Source organism: Acinonyx jubatus, chromosome D2 (genome assembly GCF_027475565.1).
Source record: "Acinonyx jubatus isolate Ajub_Pintada_27869175 chromosome D2, VMU_Ajub_asm_v1.0, whole genome shotgun sequence".
NCBI lineage: Eukaryota > Metazoa > Chordata > Mammalia > Carnivora > Felidae > Acinonyx > Acinonyx jubatus.
Genome location: NC_069393.1, coordinates 4473225 through 4486447, shown reverse-complemented (window position 1 = coordinate 4486447; position 13223 = coordinate 4473225).

The window sequence follows — 13223 nt, the reverse complement described above, 5'->3', positions numbered from 1 at the left end:
TTAAGATGAAAAAGCGCCTGGTGCTGAGAAATTGCTATTCCTTTAACCAAGTTCCCTATAATTCTTGTGGATTCTATATAAGATAAAAAGAACTGCTTCTGTGTCGAAGACATACCACTCAAATATTGTGATTTAAGAGTCATCCCCAGCTCCCCATCTGTCTGAAATATTTATTCAACATACCTCTCCTGTTGCCTGATGATTCCCTCATTAGTGTCATCTCCATGAAGTTAAAAAACCTCGTCACTTCAGAAGTATATCTGGTAGGTCTTATCTATTACCTCTGGACAGCTTTCCCTACCTCCTCAAGCTGGTTTTTGTCTCACCTCTCTGCTCTCCTAATTCCCCATGCATACCTCTGACCCCGCACACTGTATGTGTGTGCCTCCCCCCTCCCCCATCCCAGACCTTGTGTTCCTCCAAGGCACTGACTGGGTTTTATTCATCTTTGATTCAGAGTTCCTGTTTCATAGTGGTGCACAAAAAAGAACGAGTGGATGGATGGACCAAATCAATACTCACTTCCTACAGAGCCCATCTTTTTCCTTGCGATGGATGTTACTGTCCCCTTGGGGGGTGGGGGGGCTTCTCTCTGGCAACACTTCACCTTAACTGCTATGCATCTTCACTCTGGCCCTATTCCTGCCCAATTAGCACGTGCCCAGTTAAAATAAGACGAGATAGATGGTTCCAGAATACATGCCAGAGTGGGATCAGCTTTTCAGCTGCGAGCAGAGAGAGGAAGGCATGTGGAGGAGAAATGTTCTCTTCGGCAGATAGCAAAGTCATTACTGGCAGGCGTAAGTGGAGAGGTGTCAATCTACCAAACACATGTGATAAGCACACTCTTTTTTTTCAGATGATTCTAAAGAGCTCTTACCCAAGCGCAGGATATGAGGAATACAGTGCATTGTGTTAAACATAGTTGTGGATGAAACCTTTGAACAGCTAATAATAGCAGAAGTAATAGTTATCAACCTTCTACTAAATACGAACACACATGGATAATCGGAGGTTTAAGAGATTAGTCAGGAACAGGAGTGGGGTTGTGAAGGGTCCATTCTTAGAATCGCTCAAGGGTACCTGCAGAGATATTAAGCGCATAAAAAACATTCTAATACCTGAGCAGATTCAGGGAGCTTTTTCTCCCATCTCTACTATCGTTTCACAACCCACGTATGTTGAGGCCACTCCTGAACAGTGTTCCTGCTCTACTGTCCATGTGGCAACTTACTCTAAAGTTCTTTAGAATCAGGGGTGCCTGGGTGGCTCAGCCGGTTAAGCTTCCAACTCTTGGTTTCGGCTCAGGTCATGATCTCACGGTTCCCTGTGAGATCACGGTTCTCTGTGCTGATAGCGTGGAGCCTGCTTGTGAATCCCTCTCCCTCTGTCCCTCCCGTGTTCGATCTCTATCTCTCTCTCAAAATAAATAAACAAATATTTAAAAAAATTTCTTTAGAATCAACATGGGGTACGTGTGCAAAGTAGCTTTCACCCAGATCTGAAGATTTAACTTAGCTAGCATGCAAAGCACCCTAACCATGATTAATATTCACTCATTCATTCATTCATTCATTCATTCAAATATCAAATGTGGATTGAGTGCATAAAATCATTTAGACATCACTCTAGGAACTGGGGATAGAACAAAGCACAAAACAAGTTAAAATCCTCGCCTTGAGGGGCGCCTGGGTGGCTCAGTCAGTTAAGCGTCAACTTCGGCTCAGGTCATGATTTTGGGGTTTGTGAGTTGGAGCCCCACGTCGGGCTCTGTGCTGACAGCTCGGAGCCTGGAGCCCGCTTCGGATTCTGGGTCTCCCCCTCTCTCTCTGCCCCTCCCCCACTCATGCTCTGTTTCGCTACTGCATCCAAGCTAGAAGTGACTGAACAGCTAGCTGGGTGTTTCTTTTCTTTCTTTCTTTTTCTTTTTCTTCTTTTAATCGCTCTCGAAATAGACAACCCGGGAAACCGTCTGCTTCCTTAGGTCACCACCAAACTTTGTCCAGTGCTGTACAGGGAAAATGCACCTGTCCTCTGGTGTCTCCTGTACTCCCACATGACCACCGCTGTCATAGCACTTCTGTCCCCCACACCAAGCCATCTGTGACACCAGCGGGCCGTCCCACGCTTTGACCCAACTCGGACACTATGTACCTAGGGCTAGTGCCGGATCCCACAGGGAAAGGCTCGGTCCCAGGAGACTGCCCCCCCCCCCAGCCCCCCGACTTCATCAGACTCCGATTGCAAGTCTAGGTTATCACCTGTGCTTCTGACCAATTGACTATAAATCTGAGGCTCTCCGGTTCAATTAATTTGCTAAAGCAGCTCACATAGCTCGGGAAAAATGTTCACTTAGTGTTTTCACCAGTTGATTGCAAAAGGATGTGATAAAGTCTGGAGATGAAGGTCCAGACGGAAGAGATACAGAGGGCAAGGTACATGGGAAGGGGTGCAAGGCCTCCGTGTTCCCTACAAGCACGCCATTCTCCCCAGACCCCCACATGTTCATTCACCTGGAATCTCTCCAAACTCGGTACTCTTGGGATTTTGCTGGAGGCTTCCTCTGGTAGGCATAACAGGTCATCGACTCCATTTCTAACCCATCTCCCTCCTCTGGAGGATGCAGGGGGTGAGGGCTGAAAATTCCAAGCTTCTCATCATGGCTTGTTTTTTCTGGTGACCAGCCTCTCCAGTCGCCTCATTAAAACAAAGACACCACTGTCACCCAGGAAATCCTGAGGGATTCAAGAACTCTGCAGGAGCCTGGGTCAAAGATGAAAGATTGGAACAAAAGATGCTTTTAGTGCTCTTATCATTTAGGAAATAACAACAGTTTTAAGAGCCCCATGCCAGGAACCGGAGGCAGAAACCGATATGTATATTTTCTATTATTTTACAAGTGCCATGCACTCACTTTATGGGAAATGGGTCTCTTCAACCCAACAATTTCCCACAAAACTGCTTAATTGCCTATTAGTAGCATTTATAGTGTAGGGGTTTTTTTTTGCATAGAATATCTTAGTGTTATAATAAATCATCATTAATGATGAGAACTAATAATCAGTAAATGTCTCATGTAGTCACTTAGTGGGGGTGAGAGGGCACACCAGTGGATCCCCCGATCGCAGTAGGTATACACAGGTTCCTCAGAGACGGGAGCCTAATTGGTGGTAACACTCACATCCCGATATAATCATGGAGGCGCGGGGTGTGGTTCTGGAGATGGGAATCTTAATGACCCAGTGCTAAACAGGCTCACGAGACACAGTTATAAAATGGTGTGAATCCACAACATTTAAATTATCGCATTTCATAACATAGTCTACACAACGTAAATGCCATTGAAGCTTTGTTGGCTGATGTTCTATCTTCTCTGCATTCTTTACAATTGTTTTAGTATGAATCTCATTAAACCTAGAGCGTGACCCATATCCATCTAGGTCCTCAAAGTGAGCACGGTGCGGGGTGGGGGGGGGGCACTGAAAGTGGGGGAAGGGCGGTCAGTAGAACGAGGGCTTGCTCTCAAGTGATGCCAAGAATTCCATCTCAAATCTTCCTAGATATGGCGGGCCTGTGTTAACAAGAAAGAATGGATGGGTCAGAAGGAGCTGGTCTGCAAAAGGGAGCACAGGCAAGGGAGAGTCTCAGAGTTGGCAGTGTTCGTCCAGTTACTGTCTATAGGGAGATTCACCTTCCTGCAGATATCCCCGCTGTGAAGATGGACATACCAGGAAGCCAGAGCTTGGTGACACTGAATATTCATATCATGTAACTGACATCCTTTGCTTTCATTCTTTTCTCTCCAGGTCATCTGCTTCATTCAGCTGCTATTGACATTGAAACCAAATTTGGTATTCTTCAGGATGCTAGGGCTCTCTTCCAGCTGGAAATAAAGGACGCTAAAGCCCTGGGAGAGCGTGGAGCCACAAAACAGAACGAGCCAAATCTTTAGGCACTGCACAGAAAGCCACCCAGTCCACACACATTGGACTGTCACATCAGGAAAAATTAAATTCTGCTGTTGCAAACCTCCGGCATTTGGGATTTCTTTGTAGAGAAACTTGAATTGTCTGAGCTGATACAGGAACCTAGCCAATGCCTTGTCTTCATGAGCTTAACAACTTTTTACTGTTTTCCCATATCTGATAATTGGGGTGGGAAGGTTGGGGGACCAGGAGAGAATAAAGGATGCTATTATTTCAAATGACACCCTTGCAGAAGAGCTCAAACATTATGCGTGTGAATGTGGATCTCCTGGGCACATTGTAGCTCCTCTCCTTAGCATGCTGTGTGATCAACCAGCATACAGAAAATATAAGGCTCTCTCAAAATTGGCCTATTACAGTTGAAAGCACATTGACATGCGAGCTAAAAAATATTTATGTCAAACAATTTCAGCCTATGCGATATCCTTCACAAATCAAGGGTAATTTCTAAGATAGCATAGTTATAGGATTTATAGATTGTATTTTGCTGGTAGCACATGAATTACTTACTAAGCAGGTGAGAGAATTTCTATGCAACACAGTCCACTGCATGAAGATAACAGAGAGTAACTTCTGCAGAGGAATTCAGAAATAGGACATAATTAACTATGGCATAACCAATGCAATAAAATAAAAATGAATGCAATCAAGCATAATTTCAATACTGGAAGAAAAGGCAATTGATAGTCAAAATGGTTAATAATGCTCCTTAAAGAAAAGCTCCTTAAAAATAAGCATCCAAGGGGGGCGCCTGGGTGGCTCAGTCAGTTGGGCGTCCAGCTTTGGCTCAGGTCACGATCTCACAGTTTGTGGGTTCGAGCCCCACGTCGGCCTCTGTGCTGACAGCTCAGAGCCTGGAGCCTGCTTCAGATTCTGTAACTCCCTCTCTCTCTGCCCCTCCCCCGCTTGTGTTCTGTCTTTCTCTCTCTCTCTCCAAAATAAATAAACATTAAAAAAAAAATTTTTAAAAAAACGGCATCCAAGTGCTCAAGCAACAATGTTGTTGCAAAGAACATATTATTGCTGGGGACAAATACGGAAAGTGAAGAACACAAAAGTAGAATGACTGACAATCAGCTTGTTTTCCTTTTCTTCCTTAACTGTGTTAGAGGAATAGGGATCTGGTATGATGGAGTCTATTTTAAGAAGTGGAGAGGATTGTAGCCAAGGTCAAGAATTCCAGAGGCAAACAGCCTTGGTTTCCATTACTTACTAATCGGATATCCATGAATAGCTTCATTCTCTCCTTGCTAACCTTCATTTTCCTCATCCATAAAATGGGAACCATCAGAGTATCTATCTCACAGGTCTGTTGCAAACATTGAGTAAGATAACATTGAAAAAGGAAATCCACGGCAAATTAGCAAAGCGTAAGCGCTCATGTACCTCAGCTTGTGTAAACTCAGGAAGAAATCAGTGCAAATACTAATTCTAGAGACTTGTAGTCCCCTGGGATCCACTGCAATGAGTCAACACTAGAATAATCTGAGTGCTGGCGGTAAAGATCGTGGTGCTTAGGACTTCTGAAAATTTCAAAGCACTTTTCCAATGTCATCTTGTTCTTCGGTTTCACTGTGTTCACTGCCTCTGTTACGAATGAGAAACTAAGGCAGCGGAAAGTTACATAACTCCACAGACCACAGGTCTTGTTAATAACAAAGGATTAGAAACCAGCTCTGATGGTTCCCATTATACTTAGCAACACCAACAGGAAGTGTAATTTCGTGTGGTTTGTCACCCAGAGATTGTGTCGTTGCAGAAATTTAGTAAAGCACCCCTATTAAATGCTCCAGGAATAAGGCAAAGCTTACATACACATGATTTGGGGGGGCTGTGCTTTGGAGGGAATGTGGGCATAGAGCCTTAGCGTCAAGAGTTTTTAACTGGGATTTCATTACATAGGCAGGATTGATGAACTCAACGGTCCTGTGATTGAACTCAATCTCCTGGAGGACTTTCAACCCTCTAATGAACTGCTCAATCTTTCTGGTGACCAGACTGCATCCTGACCCTATCTGGGGCCCATCTCCAGTCAGATCACGAGCATAGCAAGGATATTCCTATGACTCAGAAGATCCTAGAGTTTTTGAAGCTGTGTCAGGAACCGGGGACAAAGACCAGAAACATTCTTCGTTAGAGCACACTGAATTTCCTTGACCAACTGATGATCGCTCCTCCACAAACTTCCCTCTCCAAGGTCAACACTCCAAGTACCCTGAAGAAAATTAATTACTGATTATGTCAAAGGAGTAATTGACCGTGAAAAGCCTTTTTATTTTTTTAATTTTTTTAATGTTTATTTTTGAGAGAGAGAGAGAGAGAGAGACAGTGTGAGTGAGGGAGTGGCAGAGAGGGAGGGAGACACAGAATCTGAAGCGGGCTCCAGGCTCTGAGCTGTCAGCACAGAGCCCGATGCGGGCCTCGAACTCATAAACCATGAAATGGTGACCTGAGTTGAAGTCAGACACTTAACTGAGCCACCAAGGGGCCCCCCCACTGATAAGCCTTTTTAAAATATCTCTTGGCGTTGGTCACTTATACAGTCTGTACTGACTTCACAGGGCCAGTGTCATTTCAGAGACCCATCTGAGTCCTTGAGAAGAGCTCTCGGTAAGAATTCTCTCTCCTCAGGCTGGAGAGGTGGTCTTCTTGGGCACAGCTTTCCATGGGCAGTCCTGGCAGGTAGTCCCAAAGCACAAATATACCATGGTAGATGGGTTTCATTTCCTTCATCACTCTCATGTGTGTTTTCCGAATTTTCAATAATGGACATAGATGATTTTATAAATAGGAAATAATCCAATTAAAAAAAAGAGTAGCAGCCCGTTTAGGGAATAGCCATCCAAGCTATAATACTTTGCAGCAATTATGAATGGAAAGAAATCCAGAATATAGTTTTAGGTAAAAACATCAAACCTGTATAATTATAACTATTAACTGTATAATCATCAGTATTAACTTTAAAATATACATGTATGGGGCGCCTGGGTGACTCAGTCAGTTGGGTGTCTGACTTTGGCTCAGTTCATGATCTCGCGGTTTGTAGGTTCAAGCCCCACATCAGGCTCTGTGCTGACAGCTCAGAGCCTGGAGCCTGCTTCACATTCTGCATCTCCCTGTCTCTCTGCCCCTGCCCTGCTCACATTCTGTGTGTGTGTCTCTCTCAAAAATAAATACAAAAAAAAATTAAGCATACATGAATCTTTACACACACATATATAAATCTACATCAGTATCTATAGTTATCAATCAATATATACACACAGATGAAATCTATCCTTACATACATACCCACAAATATATTTCTAACCTTTACATATGTATACATATGGATATAAAAAATACATATATTAAGGTTAGTAATGGTACTCTTGGTAGGTGATGTTGAGAGATGGGGCGCAGAGAAGGACTTGGGCTTTTCATAGTATACCTTCCTATAGGTTTAATTTTTAAAATATACGCAAATATGACTTTTCAGAAAGTTTTCCATTGATCAATGGTGGACGGTAGGCAGAATTATGAAGAAGACAAAATTGAACTTGCTTAGTTTGAGGACCTTAAAGGGGCTTAAAGTATAATCATATTTTACAGTAAAAAGTAGGAGAGAAAGAAAAAGGAAGAAAAGGAAGAGCAGGGAGAAGGGAGAGGAAGGGAGGGAGGCATTGGGGAAGGGGCGGCGGGCTTTCCTTGAGTGAGTGTGTAAAGCGCAGGGTGTATAACTGACATTGACCCTTTGTAGAGACACAGCAAAGCCAATCTGCCTCCCTTGACATAATGCAGGTCTCAGTAAGACTTTTTTTTTTTTTTTTGCAAAAAGTATTCTTGTAGTCAGGGGATTAGCACCACGAATTGTGCAGTCAGGGAGACCAAGAAGTTATTAATCATTTTATAACACTTTTTCCTCCTTTTCTTTCTTCTAAAATCTTTAAGTCCATTAGCATAGTAACATGGATTTCATCATAACACAATAGACAAATCTGGGAAAGAAAGGTGGTTTAATATTGCCTTCCGGGCAGAGAATTTTGTTTTATTACAAGCTAGTGATTTAAGGTTGGTTTTAAACTTAGAAGACTATCGTTATAGAGAGTTAGAACAAATAAATGTTGCCATTTAGAAGACTGACCCCTGTACCTCTTATCAATAAAGAGAAAACCTCTAAAGATCCCCCAAAGCAATTCTCTCCCTCCAAGAAAATTGGAGGACAATTTCATTTAATAGTAACAATCCAGAGAAGATATCAGACTATTTCTTTAAAATCTATATCAGATGAAATTTTTAACCATGTTTTTAATCTGAGTTTGACATTTTTGGTGGCAGAAAGATTCACATTTGTTAAAACTGTCTAAAATATCTATTTTTTTTCCAAAGAGCTGAACAAAAGACACTTGAAAGAAGACAAAATGAATATATACAAAGAAAATATTTATAAGCCTCATTCATCCACAAATCTAAGATAATGTGGTAGGCAAGCTACATATCGAGGGAATAACACAGTTTGTTCGATTTTTTAACCTACACAATAAGGTGATGGACAGAATGAAGGCAGTAAGTGATGAACTGCTAAAGCAAAGCTATCAGCTAGAGACCCAAGGATCCTGAGCCCCCATGAAGAATAAGAGAGTATATATCACTTCTCGGCCTTTTGGCTAAGATCAAGTGAAGAATAAGAGAGTATACTTTGGGCTCTGATACAAAGTTCCTAGTTGACTCTGTTCCACGCCTTCCCCGTGGGCTATTTCATCCCTAAGAAAAGCTCCTTCTTGTTCCTACTGGGCCCCGAGTAAGGTAGTCACTGCTGAGGCTGCGGAGATGAAAATACCGTGCGATCTTCAAGGAGCTCAAGGGTGAGGTGAGGAAGACAGTTAACTAAACAATTTCAATATGGAGTTGCTCTGGTCAGTGTTCAGCAGTAGAGGAGAGAATCCACTATTGCTCCCCGAAGTGGGAAGGGATTTATTTTGGGGGCATTCGCAGTTGACAAATCACTGGCAGAGGAGTAGACTCTTGTGGAGCTTCTATGAAGAATGTCCCCTGACATAACAGGAAGCTGTGGAACCAGGGAGCTGTTGGATGAATTGAGAACTCCCAAAACACACTCTGCCTGCACCAACAAAATGCATGTTCTGCACCCCCCAACAACAGATGTCCCCAAGTCAGGACTCACTGCTCTCCATGATGGCTTCGTGGAACATTTGAAGTCTGAAACAGGACATAATGAGAGACAGAAAGCATGCCCTATTAAGTCTTGGGGAAATGGTAGACATTCAGGCATATGTGTCTCGATTTTCTTCTTTTAAAAACAATTTTTTTTGTAATGTTTATTTATTTTTGAGAGAGAGGGAGAGACAGAGCGTGAGCAGGGGAGGGTCAGAGAGAGAGGGAGACACAGAATCCGAAACAGGCTCCAGGCTCTGCGCTGTCCACACAGAGCCCCACGAGGGCTCGAACTCACAAACCACGAGATCATGACCAGAGCCAAAGTCAGATGCTCAGCCGCCTGAGCCACCCAGGTGCCCCTCGATTTTCTCCTTTCCAGGCTTTGGTCAGCAGTGTGAGTGTGTGTGTGTGTGTGTGTGTGTGTGTGTGTGTGTGTGTGGTGAGGGTGGGAGTTGTTTTTTTGTTTTGTTTTTTTTTTAGTTTATTTATTTATTTTTGAGAGCGAGTGAGAGAGAGAGCCTGCGCACGCTTGAGCGTGTACAAGTCGGGGAGGGGCAGAGAGAGAATCCCAGAGAGAGAATCCACTGTTGGCATGGACCCAGATGCAGGGTTCGAACTCACGAACCGTGAGAGCGTGACCTGAGCCAAAGTCAGATGCTTAAGCGACTGAGCCATCCAGGCGCCCCAGGGTGAGAGTTTTAGATAGGTGAGCCTTACACCAAAATCAAGGGTGGACGTATTGGTGCCCTTGGCCCCATTCCAACTCCATTAAGCTGCCACGTCTTGCAATACCTCCTCATCTAGTGGGACTGGCCACGTCACCTCGAAAGACATATCTGCTACAGCCATCCTCAGTGTGGATGCTGAGATGGGGCCCAGATGTCTGGGACCGTGATGTGCCTGCTGAGGCAGGGCCAAGTGCCCCATGGCAGACACTGGCAAAGGCCAGATGGAGGATGTGACGGAGACTTGAGGACCCGCACCAGCAGGAACCAGGGTGAGGACAAACCAGCCGCTATTAGCCCTGTGGGATTCTGAACAAGCAGAGAAAGAGGAGCTAAGATTCCTTCACCACATTCCTTCCACAGGCCAGCCACTGTTTCAGGAAGGGAGGCAGGAAATAGAAGAGGCTACCAGAGAGACAACTTTTTTAATTCAAAGAAATCAGGCACCGGGCACCCGGGTGACTCGGTCGGTGAAGCGTTCAACTCCCACTCAGATCATGATCTCACTGTTCATGAGTTTGAGCCCCGTGTTGGGCTCTGTGCTGACAGCTCGCAGCCTGGAGCCTGCTTTGGATTCTGTGTCTCCCTCTCTCTCTGCCCCTCCCCGCTCAAGCTCTATCTCTCCCTCTCTCTCAAAAATAAACATTAAAAACAAACAAACAAAAAAAGGAAATCAGGCACAAAGGCACGAATGGGACTATATGAATTATCAGATCAATCTACATTTTAAAATGAATAAAGTTAAGGGCTTGGTAGGAAGACCAAACCTTTTTCAATATATATTTTTTAATTTATTTATTTTGAGAGAGAGTGAGAGGGGCAGAGAGAGAGAGAGAGAGAGAGAGAGAGAGAGAGAGAGAGAGAGAAGCCCAGGCAGGCTCCACACTGTCAGCACAGAGCCCAATGTGGGGCTTGAACTCGAGAAATGCAAGATCATGATCCACCTTGAAATCAAGAGTCGGGCGCTCAACCAACTGAGCCACTCAGGAGCCCCTAGACAGACCAAATTTTTATAGAGACTTTGCATATCTAAATTTCAGCCTTGGTGAAAGTATGACCTCACTACAAATGTCAGAATATCTCTTATCCCAGTGCCTGCTGCAGAGTGAATACTCAAGAAGGCATTTTAGGGTGTCTCTCACTTGTATTCACCATCAAACACAGTTCATTTTGGAAGTGAGTGAGTCCTTATTCCCTGGGTTCAATTGCAGAGAATGAGATTTTTTTTTTTTTTTTTTTGATACTTAGTGAATGCATTAGTCAAGGTGCTGGGAGAAGTCAATGCCAAGATGAGATTAAATATTAAGGACTTTATTAGGGCCACACCTGTGAGAGGAAATAGGGAAGGAGCCCTGAAGTCTAGGAAGGCTGTTTGACCACAATGCAAACCCAACGGAGTCAAGCAGAGAGGAAGGGAATGTCCGTTGGCAGTGACCAGGGCCATCTCAGGAAGATGCAAGGGGCCATCAGGGGTCCCCAAGCCAAATCAGATGTCAGAGACGTCATGGCTCTAGGGAATGGTCCTGCTCTATTGTTCTGGTTGCTCTAGTTATTGGCTGAATCCAAAACTTCAGGGCAAATTCGGTTGTAGATTTCAGGGCATAGCCGCTGAAGCCTTTGATTGACTAAACTCCCAGTGGTTAGAGATCCAAGAGACGTGTTCTCATGACCCATCGTATACATAATCCCTCCGCCTCAACGGGGAGCACCAACAATTGCCATAGCCTGGCTTTGGCAGGTATGTCTATCTTATACATTGTTCTGAAGGTTAGTAAAGGAGGCACATTTCTTAGGAACGTTGGTACCGGTTAAACACACACTCCAATCTTGCTGTTTTTATTGCTCTGAAGTGCACCTCTTAGAGTGCCTCAAATTTACCTTCTTTGGAGTAGTCTGACATTCCGATGAAAGTCTTTTTTAAGTCCAAGGCTGACTTCTTCAGTTTATTTAATAAGCATCTTACATCTTTTCTTACCCATGATTGAGTACTTTTCATGCTTCTCACATAAGCATGAAAAGTAAGCAATTTATCTCATAAGTATTTTTTTCCATGAGGAGAGAGGGTATAGGAGAAGGAGGAATTAGTCTTTGAAATGAATCACCAGGACACCTCAATTTCCTCATCTCTGAAATGGGGGAAATAACATCTGCCTTATCATATTATAGGAAGGATTAGTTTTTGTATTACTCAGAAGGAGATACCAGAAACCACTCCAGGTACTTTAATCAAAAGGGGATTAATACAGGGAAAAGGGGTCTACAGAATTGTTGGAAGGACCCTCAGGACAAATAACTGCTAACCCTGCCTCTGGTAATCCTAACTGGTAGCTTCTGGATCATACCACCTTGGCTGCAACCTTGGGACAGATCAGAAAGCCTGTGCAGGGGCTGTTGGCTTCCAGTGACACAGGATTTGCATGGTCACAGTTGTATGACTGTGTTCCATCTGCTGAACTGTGCTCCAAATTTATGTCTCCTACAGGAAGTTCTTTTTTTTTTTTTTAAGTTTATTTAGTTTGAGTAAGAGAGAGAAAGAGCGAGGAAGGGGCAGAGAGAGAATCCCAAGCAGGCTCCGTGCTGTCATCTCGAACCCCGATGCGGGGCTCAAACTTACAGACCATGAGATCATGACCTGAGCTGAAATCGAGAATCTGATGCTTAACCAACTGAGCCACCCAGGCACTCCTTGTAGGGGAAGTTATTAATGTTCATAAGGAAAGTACAATTTTTTGAGGTTTCATGTGTTTGCTTTTTCAAATCATACATTCTAGGAAATTTCTAGATACATAATGAACTTTGAGACCCCAATGTTATAATAACAAGACACATCCACTTTGGAGTTTATGACTTCAGTGAATTATGTTTGAAGTGTGAATTCTGGAGCATTATAAAACTAGGAAACACAGAACCCCCCCTCCCCCAAACAAATGACACTTGGGTTTTTTTTAAATCTAACTTTACTATTAAAACTAAAATTAAATTGAATTTTGAAATGTAAAAATTTGAGAATTGTAAAGAAAGCATTAGAATAAGGAAAGTTTCCTTATTTAGCAGCTTGGTTGAAACCATTTTTATACATTTTATTAAAATTGTATTACATTTCCCTATCAAATATTTTTTCTGTATTTATGTAATCCGTTTCAGGGAAGATTTTTCCATTAGAACCAGGTTTGAGCAAGAGTGCTATTGGTACAGCAAACCTCTGTTTCCAAAAATAGTATTGTTACATTTGATACATCATTATTGGAAGACTTCCAATAATTTGCTTCCGAGCGGCAGAAAATAATTTCTTTAGGACTGAGAGAAATAGTAACCTCTATGTTGTATTTAATGTGAAAATCCCTGAAAGGATTTT